The 10,663-nt window shown below is 41.7% G+C and overlaps 1 pseudogene; it reads right to left on the reverse strand.

The window, feature by feature from the left end:
• Positions 1-1,816: 1,816 nt before the first annotated feature.
• LOC148511708 (5S ribosomal RNA) lies at positions 1,817-1,935 on the reverse strand (annotated as a pseudogene).
• Between the last annotated feature and the right edge of the window lie 8,728 nt (positions 1,936-10,663).

Consider the following 10,663-nt stretch of genomic DNA (forward strand, 5'->3'; position numbering starts at 1 on the left):
AAACATGATGCACATGTGTAGAGGTAAATGTGAATAAAGCTAAATATAATAGATACACCAAGAATGTGTCGGCGCCACCTTCAAGTTTTCTAGAGGATAAATGCAAAAGAACTATATAATAATACGTACTCCCTTAGTGTAAAAGGTGTCAGCTAAAACCAAACGTAAAAGGACTTTTGGATGAGCCCTATTTGTGAAATGTTGCAAATATGTTAGGTGACCAGCGACTTACATATATAATAATAGTGAAAGTGTGTAAACATAAACCAGTGAATATACCATACACAGTGTAAGAAAAAAATCACAATTTAATATTTTATATTTTAAAATTTAAAAGGTATATATCTAAATCCTGTGCATACAAGCACAGATGATTCAAAACAATAGGTTTCCACAATGTGCAAATAGTGCTAATAAATATTTAAGATGACATTAGAAAATGCATTTCATACATTTAAATACATCTTAAAAACAATTGGAGTACATATATTTAAATATTTAAAAAAGCCAATAGACACAAAGGGATCAGTGGTTAAAACCAAGTAAAAGAAAATATTTAAAAAAATTCCTTTAAAAAAGTACAAAGCTTATTTTAAGAATATAAATAGGAAGTTTCTGCAAAAAGTGCTTATCTGTATAGTTCATTCAGTCATAAAAGGCAGCCAACCCAACGCGTTTCATCCACTTAGGGACTTCATCAAGGGGTGCAGTTACTCAGGATTTGCCACTTTTTATACCCTTATGAGACCTAGCTCTAATTATCTCGTTTGGGTCATCTATGACATAACTTCCGGTCATTACCACACAAAAAATGCGCTCTTTTTTATAGAGGTTCATATTAGATAAATAATACATATTCTCCCACATCTGTCCATAATATAAAATTTGTGAATATGACATATGCGTTTATTAAAGTCCAGAGTACTTTATTGCCACTTAAACATGTACTCGCTTCCTGCCTTTCTTACTCGGCTTCCGCCCGTAGATGTCATCACCAGTCATGTTACCGGTCACGCAAGTGAATTCCAGGTCGCATCAGGAGATGTCCTTATCTGTGGTATTGCGCCCTCCATTTTCTTATAGTCCGTATATGGCTGGTACGTCCGCCATTTTGTTGTGGTCCGTATGCGGCTAGATTTAGCTCCTTTCAGAACGGCAATGTTTTCCAAGTTTCCTCCAGTTAGCACCGTTCTCTCCACCTGTTACTGACATCTTGCTCGCTCCCCGTTTTTGCTACATCTGTATTGGATGGGGCATACCGGCATCATCGTTGCTAGGGTGACAGCAACGCCATCTTGCATACACTGCTGATGATGAAAAAGGAGAGTTTTTTAGGAAGATGTAAATATATACGCACAAATAGGGGACTGGTTTCCTACTTATGGGTTTATTTGAATGTTAAAATGCATATTCACTAAACAAGAATAATGCATAAATGTTCGCTAATACCATATAAGGAGTAGTGAAAAAAATAGTGAAAAAACACATATATGGAAGTTTTATATAAAGAGTCTCGTATACATTTTTTGAGATACAGTACTGTATAAATTAGAAAAAATTTGAAAAAAAAATAGAATTTTTTTTTTAAGATATGGGATGAATTGATTGAGCTTGTATGGAGAAATATATATCCATAGTCTAATAATAACTGCAGTGCTCCACAACTTGTAACTCCAGGCTGTTCAATAAATGGATAAATAAATAAATAAATAAATAGATGAGATCTTCATTAATCTCCAAATTTTCTGACACGTGCGTGACCCATAGTCGTCAAAAAGGACTGAGTGGCTATTTAGCGCCCTACTGGGGATATCGTATACTACAACACTGGGTATTCCCAGGAGGTCTCCCATCCAAGTACTGACCCAGCCCAATTGTGCTTAGCTTCCAAGATCAGACGAGATTGGGCGTCAGTACAATGGTAAGGTTGTAGATACTTAATAGATACCCACAGCTACCAACTCACCCTTTATAAGAAGAGGCAAATTCATAGCTTTCGTTAAAGCCGTTTGGAGTCATAGTGTTTAATTGGAAGATCCAAAACGTCTCTCTCCGCGAAAGTTTATTGCCCAAATCTCCTCCTCTATCTCCCAGAGACACTTGTTCTGTTGCTTTAAAGGTGCATTCCTCAGGATTGGATCCATGATGTGTGATGAAATGTCTAGAAACCGCGTGTCCTTCGACTTTATTCTTGATATTTCGGATGTGTTCTTGAATCCTTATTTTAAGAGGTCTTTTTGTTTTCCCTACGTATTTTAAGCCACATGTGCATTCCAGAACATAAATGATTGAAGTAGAGTTGCAGTTCTATTGCTGCGTGGACTGGAGCCACAAGGCTTACATATGCACGTGAACAAAGCACACTAAACAGTACAATTATTATTTTTTTAAATTATGCCATAGCTCTATTCCTGCATGGAGTGGGGCCAGAGGCTTGCCTTATATATGCACTTGATCAAAGCCCGCCAAACAGTATAATCATTTCATTTTTTTTTTTTTAATGTAACAGCTCTATTCCTGCGTGGACTGGAGCCACAGGGCTTATATATACCCGTGAATAAAGTGCACCAAACAGTTCAAACAATAGAATGTAAGCTCTTGCGAGCAGGGCCCTCTACCCTTTGTGCATCTCCTTACTTTATTTTCATCTACTTCTTACTCCCCACTAGGGCACCTAACACTTGGTTGCTTATGATCTGTTGCTTATTTGGTTGTTATGGTCAGAAATGTAGCAATGTACATTATCTATATCCTTGTGATGCATTGTATTGTACAGTACTGTAAGTCACTTATTTGTTTATGTACTTTGTAAGGCGCTGCGGAACACTTGTGGCGCCATATAAATAAACGATAATATTAATAATAATTATTATTATTTATTTATTTTTATGGTACAGCTCTATTCCTGTGTGGACTGGAGCCACAGGGCTATTTGACAATACTCAATACTCAGTCTTGATTTATTATTGTATTTGTTCCCAAACAGTAAAGAGCTGTGAAGTATGCTTGCCCTGAAATTTTTTTTAATAATTATAATAATAGTAATAATATATTTCCAGCAGATCCGTTGTATTCTAAAATTGTTTTTATTATTTACCTAAATTGCTTAATTATTAACATTGTCTATTTTTTATAAAATATACTGTCAGCTTTGAAACTGTATTTTCAGCAACACGATAAAAGAATATATTTATCAGTATTTGAGGCCAATCAGTTTTTGTATGCTCATTGACATATTTTGACTATGAAAGTCTCCTATAAAGGTATGTACTGTATCTATCATCCATATTGTGCATTAAAATATATTTGTATACATTATGAACACACCTTTATAGGGCATGTGTGTGTCACTGTAAATATATTCTTTGTAAAGCCCCTCAACCCACTGAATATTTTACTACAACTCTCATTGCTGCAGTATGTTCTGTCTCTCTGACTCCTCTCATCTATTCTAAAAATACATAAAGCTATATCTTGGCTTTGTTACTGTCTATAGATGCAATGCAGTGTCAGCTTTTTGTTGAGTGCTATCTCTCCATTTATTGCATTTGTAGCAAAAATAAGAAGTATTCACATATCTTCCTCCTAGTGATAAATATCTCTGACCTAGCAATTACATCTGGGAGAAAACAGTCTCAGGAAGAGGAACATTTGTCCTAAATCAGATGCAATATATTTATTGTCCTTGTTTGTGCATTATAGCCATAGTAGATAGAGCATCCGGAAAGTATTCACAATGCTTCAGTTTTTACACATTTTGTTATGTTACACCCTTATTCCAAATGGAATAAATACATTTTTGTCCTCAAAATTCTCCACACAATACCCCATAATGACAACGTGTAAAATGTTTTTTTGAGATTTTTGCAAATGTAATTAAAAAAAAAAACACTAAGAAATCACATGTACATAAGTATTCACGGCCTTTGCCATGAAGCTCAAAATTGAGCTCAGGTGCATCCTGTTTCCACTGATCATCTTTGAGGTGTACCTACAGCTTTATTGAAGTCCACCAGTGGTAAATTAAGATGATTGGACATGTTTTTGAAAGGCATACACCTGTCTATATAAGGTCCCACCATTGACAGTACATGTTAGAGCACAAACCAAGCATGAAGTCCAAGGAATTGTCTGGAGGCACAAATCTGGGGAAGGGTACAGAAATATATCTGCTGCTTTGAAGGTCCCAATGAGCACAGTGGCCTCCATTATCTGTAAATGGAAGAAGTTCGGAACCATCAGAACTCTTCCTAGTATTTGCCGGCCGTCTAAACTGAGCGATCGGGGGAGAAGGTCCCTAGTCAGGGAGGTGACCAAGAACCTGATAGTCACGCTGTCAGAGCTACAGCATTCCTCTGTGGAGAGAGGAGAACCTTCCAGAAGGACAACCATATCTGCAGCAATCCACCAATCAGGCCTGTATGGTAGAGTGGCCAGACGGAAGCCGCTCCTTAGTAAAAAGCACATGGCAGCCTGCCTGGAGTTTGCCAAAATGCACCTGAAGGACTCTCAGACCATGAGAGACAAAGCAAAATACAATAGTGTGTGACGGACACGTGCGCTGCTAAAAGCTGCCAAACAGACTTTTGGTGTAGTGGTCTCACCCTTAACCACACAAATGACAAGATAAACCAAAAAAAATCACCAAAATAGTCCCTCGGCTTTGGCAATAGGTATTCTCTCTCTGGCCCAGATCGTAGGTACCAGTAAATGATTTCACTCAAAATGGAAAGAGAAAGGGACATATCCTAGCATAATACTGTTAAAATATGTACTCATAGATTAAATACAAAATAGCTCCCCTACCAAATGTAATGGTCTACAATGCAAGTAGACAAGCAGGTATGTAATCAGCAAGTACTGTCCCGATTAGTTCCCTTCTCTTATTCCTCCATTTTATGCATCCATATGGTTTATGTGGAAGAAAATATAGAGAGAAAGGGCTTCCATAGCATAATACTATATTTATTCAAAATCAAACATACCAATCCAAAGTGAAAATAGTATTTTTTAAAAATGACACACAAAAAACAAAGTCTTTGGCCTAATGAAGCTGTCATCAACGGGCGCATCACTATACACGTCCGACGCGGCCGGAAGTGGACAGCCGCTAGAAGCCACAATAAGGAAATTGTCATCTATGAGCGCCCCATTTCCTATTTCTGGTTACGCCGGAAATAAAGTATTGTAAGGAGTTGCATTATCCAGATATGATTGCGAGGATAGAGGTGATCATGTGACTGGCAAAGCGGGAATTCGGGAATTAAGGAAAACCGGATATGGCTTATGATGGACTGGATTTTGAATGGGTTTGAGGGTTATGTTTAGCAGTAGTGGATCCATGTCTGGTATTAGGCTTTTTTATATGTATGGTATAGGGGGTTTAAGAACCTCCTCTGAACAGTCTCCAGATATGCCTTGACAAAGATACATACAGGACGTATCGAAACGCGTTGGCTTGGAGAGACTGAATTTAAGGGATTTATGGTGATCTCACCTGGAATATCAGAAGTACACCTGGGACGCTGGGAGCATCTTTCCATATTGCTTTCTTTGTCTAATTATTACATCTGGTTGACATTGAGATCTGGTGAGAGACTACCCCTTATTTTTTTGTGTGTGTCATTTTTAAAAAATACAATTTTTACTTTGGATTGATATGTTTGATTTTGAATAAATACAGTATTATGCTATGGAAGCCCTTTCTCTCTATATTTTCTTCCACATATACCATATAGATGCATAAAATGGAGGACTAAGAGAAGGGAACTAATCGGGACAGTACTTGCTGATTACATAACTGCTTGTCTACTTGCATTGTAGACCATTACATTTGGTAGGGGAGCTATTTTGTATTTAATCTATGAGTACATATTTTAACAGTATTATGCTATGATATATCCCTTTCTCTTTCCATCTTGAGTGAAATAATTTACTGGTACCTACAATCTGGGCAATTGAGAGAATACCTATTGCCATAGCGCCTGTCACGACCCTGTCTAGTTGTCACCTTTTGCCTTGAGACTTACCCCTGTCAGCTGCCCCATGGATCTGTGTGTGTAATTTGCCTGGAGGATTTGCTCTGATTATTGCACCTGGTCTCTCCTCTGTCTGTGAGCACTGCTAGCCCTTATTGGAATCGCAGGTGTGGTTCTGATTCTCAGAGCTGCAGAGATGAATACTCCCTCTGCATGTTGTGCCTTCCACCACTCAGAATGCTACTACCAGACCACCTGTCCGTATCCAAAAATTGCTGCCAGACCCATGATATATATATATCCTCTCCTGATAGCATTCTGGGCCTGAACATCTCGTCTTCCCGTGGTGTATGGTTCATGCTGTTTCTGCATTCAAGTGTATCCCTGAAACCTGTTACAGCTATACTTGGCAATCCAGTTAACCTGCTGGCAGCAACCCCTGGTGCATCCCGTAAACCTGCTACAATAATACCTGGCATCCAGTCGTCCTGTTACGGCAATACCTGGCCTGTGCTCTGCTGCTAGTCCTACTCCTGGTTGGTCCCTGGCACTCTGTAAACCTGCATCGTGTCACCCAGCCTTGCTTCCTGCTGTGGATCAACTCCTGCTCCTTTTACCTACCTACTCCCTCCCTGAACCTAAAATTCCCAAACCTACCCATTCCTTCCTGAAACCTGTTATTCCCAATTATCCAATCCAGCCTGCACCTGAGTTCCAACCTTGTCACAGCATTTCCGGATCACCCTGTTTAACTCTCGTCTCAGCATTACCTGATTTCCCTTCAGCCATTGTCACGTTATTCCAGTTCAGAGTCAAGTTCCAAGCTCATCAGTTCTATCCACGTAGCCACCCGGCTACCAGCGTCTACCCACGGCTATCCAGCCGCTCCACGTAGCCACCCAGCTACCAGCGTCTACCCACGGCTATCCAGCCACTCCACATAGCTACCCAGCTACCAGCGCCTACCCACGGCTATCCAGCCGCTCCACGTAGCCACCCAGCTACCAGCGTCTACCCACGGCTAACCGGCCGCTCCACGTAGCTACCCAGATACCAGCGTTTACCCACGGCTATCCAGCCGTTCCACGTAGCTTCCACGCTACCATCCGTCTGCAAGCCCATCTACTAGTTACCCGACCAGCCCAGTCAGCCTACCTGCCGGTTCCAGTCCGGTCCCTCCAAGTTCCTTCTGGTTACATTCCAACGTCTCAAGTTTCCAGTTCCAGTCACTCATCACCAAAGGCAGTTCTCACTGCTACCCACTTCTTATAATAAAATAGCTATTCATCTACATCATCTGTGGTTCCAGTCATGCCGGCCTCCGTTGAAACCCGATCACCTGAAACCTGAGACAGGTAACTCGCAGAAACCAATTGTGACAGCGCCAAGGGACTATTTTGGTGATATTTTTTGGGGTTTATCATGAGAGACAAAGATTGAACTCTTTGGCGTGAATGCCAGGCGTTATGTTTGGAGGAATCCAGGCACCGCTCATCACCAGGCCAATACCATCCCTACAGTGAAGCATGGTGGTGGCAGCATCATGCCGTGGTGATGTTTTTCAACGGCAGGAACTGGTAGACTAGTCAGGATAGAGGGAAAGATGAATGCAGCAATGTACAGAGACATCCTGGGTGAAAACCTGCTCCAGAGCGCTCTTGACCTCAGACTGGGGCGACGGTTCATCTTTCAGCAAGACAACGACCCTAAGCATACCGCCAAGATATCAAAGGAGTGGCTTCAGGACAACTCTGTGAATGTCCTTGAGTGGCTCAGCCAGAGCCCAGACTTGAATCCAATTGAACATTTCTGGAGAGATCTGAAAATGGCTGTGCACCTACGCTTCCCATCCAACCTGATGGAGCTTGAGAGGTGCTGCAAAAAGGAATGGGCCAAACTGCCCAAAGATAGGTATGCCAAGCTTGTGGCATCAAATTAAAAAAATACTTGAAGCTGTAATTGCTGCCAAAGGTTCATCAACAAAATACTGACCAAAGGTCGTGAATACTTATGAACGTGTGATTTCTTAGTTTTTTTTTTTTTATTAAATTTGCAAAAATCTAAAAAAAACGTTTACACGTTGTCATTATGGGGTATTGTGTGTAGAATTTTGAGGACAAAAATGAATTTATTCCATCTTGGAATAAAGCTGTAACATAACAAAATGTGGAAAAAGTTAAGCATTGTGAATACTTTCCGGATGCACTGTAGATATGCTTTGTCATGGTGAAAGCTCAATTTTATATGTAAAATACAGCTATGACTGTCAATAAATGATTTCTACTCAGATAAATGGCTTTAGAGTATTGCAAAGGTAAGAAGACTAGTGGGTCTGTTTATCAAGCATTTTTTTATATACAGTAATTATATAGAAAGAAACTGCAGTTATCATTGTGTACTCTGGCCATGATTCAGTAAGTATTGCTATTGCATTTGCAGCTTTAAATTGGTGCGAAATGCAGCTGCGAATTTATGCTAATGCTTGCAAAAGCACCGCTGACATAAAGATGCCCAATGCTGCTTTCTCACATCCGCCCACTGTCGCTCTTGTGTGTAAACATTGGTAATTGATGCACTTCGACCACTCACGCAGCTCACCTGCCACAGACACTGCAATCTCTGTGCATGCAGTGGGTTCTAAAGCTTTGTATGCAATCGCAGTGGATAATTTGAGCACGCCCAAGCAACGTCACCACCCCCAAACGCTCACAGCCTGTCACTCACCCTGCGATTGATTCCTCTGTGTGTACGTAATTGCAGTGCGATCGCAGCACACATGCAGTGCAGCATATATGCACTAACAATCGCTCGATCTGTGTACGTTGTTGAATTTGCGAACGCTACTGAATCAGGCCCTCTGTTGTTAAAAGATTAGCGATTTCAATCTGTGGGCAGTCCATCGATGGTCACCATAGATGGCTCCAGCAGTGATTACCATCGATGGCACAAAACCAGCTATGGTGGACCATCGATGGTTTGCACCCCTCAAAGGCCACCACTGCAGGGGAACATGGTGGCCCACTGGCCAATCAGAATTGGGGATGGGGCTTAGCAGGCTGCAGGGGGTAGGGCTAAGCTCTGTGCTGTGGTGGAGGAGGAATCATCAGGTCCTAGTCTGCTATCGATGGCATAGAAGAACTATTGGATCTCTGCCATCGATGGCAAAACCATCGACCATTGGTAGTTAACCATCGATGGTTAACTACCCAACCCCTGCGTCTGGGGATCGGGGAATTGAGACAAAACGTTGCTGATGTATGCGGCCCATTACTTGTTGGTTGTGTTCAATTTTTTAATGCTTCGTGTGTTTAAATTAGTACTGCTTGGCTTTGTTAACCTTTTTCAAAACTTGGTTGTAATGTTAACGGTTTGCATGCTAGAATGATAGGGTATAAAGTGTTCACTTGACTACCAGACAGCATAGTGTATGACAGTCCGTACATTTGTGTAACAGAATTTTAGGGGTACTGTTGACCTAATACAAAGATGATGGCTGTGCTAAGTTATATATGGATGCTAGAGAAAGGAAAAAGGAGATTTGTACTTGGTGATAACTGAGTGCAAAATTGAGTGCTGAAATCTTGTTTAACTTCTTAAGACACCTGCACACAAGATGATTCTCATGGACGATAACGATATAGTTCAACGATATATCGCTCATATCGTTCAGTGTGTATGCAGTGAACGACCAACGATGCACGCTCCCGCGGGTCGTTAATTATGTCTTTTGTTGTCTGTACATGCAGGCCAATCTGACGATATCGTCAAGAATTGCCTTTTCAGAGTTGTGGCAGGATGACTTCACAGAAAGATATATTTAAAGTAGGGGTGAGCGGGTTCGGATTTCTGAAATCCGAACCCCCCCGTGCCCCCCCGATCCGAGGCAGATCCGAGTCAGGCTCGACTTTTCCCGCCTGACTCGGATCTGAAATCGAGGCAAAACGTCATCATCCCGCCTTCCGAGTCTCGCGGGTTTTGGATCCTATATAAGGTACCCGCGTCGGCGCCATTTTCACACTCGGCTGTGGACAGTGAAGAGGGAGGGTGGGAGTTAGGGCTGGCTGGGCTGTGTAGTGTAGTGTAGTGCAGAGTAGTGTTGTGCTGTGCTGTGCTGTGCTGTGCTGCTGTTGTCCACTACTTCAAAGTCCATAGGGGCTGGCTGTGTTGTGCTGTGCTGCTGTTGTTAATAGGGCTGTGTCCACTACTTCAAAGTCCATAGGGGCTGGCTGGACTGTGTTGTGCAGTCAGTTCTCCATAGGGGCTGTGTCCACTCCAAAGTCCTGTGCAGTGTCCCAGTCCTAAAGGGGTGCTGTAGTGTTGTCCAGGGGGTGCTCTGTCCATCAGGGGTGCTCCCCCCAAGTGCTAAAAAAATTATATTTTTTGTGTGTTTGTGAATTGTGTGCGCAGTAGCCGCACGTGCATCAACAAAGTAGTGCCAAGCGTGTGCCTGTGTCATAAGTAAAGGGCCGGCTGGCTTGACCGTTAAAGGGTGCTGTAACCCCCAAAGTACACTCCAGTCCAAGCCAAAAAAAAAAATATTTTCTGTGTTTGTGAATTGTGTGCGCAGTAGCCGCACGTGCATCAACAAAGTAGTGCCAAGCGTGCGCCTGTGTCATAAGTAAAGGGCCGGCTGGCTTGACCGTTAAAGGGTGCTGTAACCCCCAAAGTACACTCCAGTCCAAACC

The sequence above is a fragment of the Taudactylus pleione genome, unplaced genomic scaffold, assembly GCF_031769625.1.
Source record: "Taudactylus pleione unplaced genomic scaffold, aTauple2 ptg000296l, whole genome shotgun sequence".
Taxonomy (NCBI): Eukaryota; Metazoa; Chordata; class Amphibia; order Anura; family Myobatrachidae; genus Taudactylus; species Taudactylus pleione.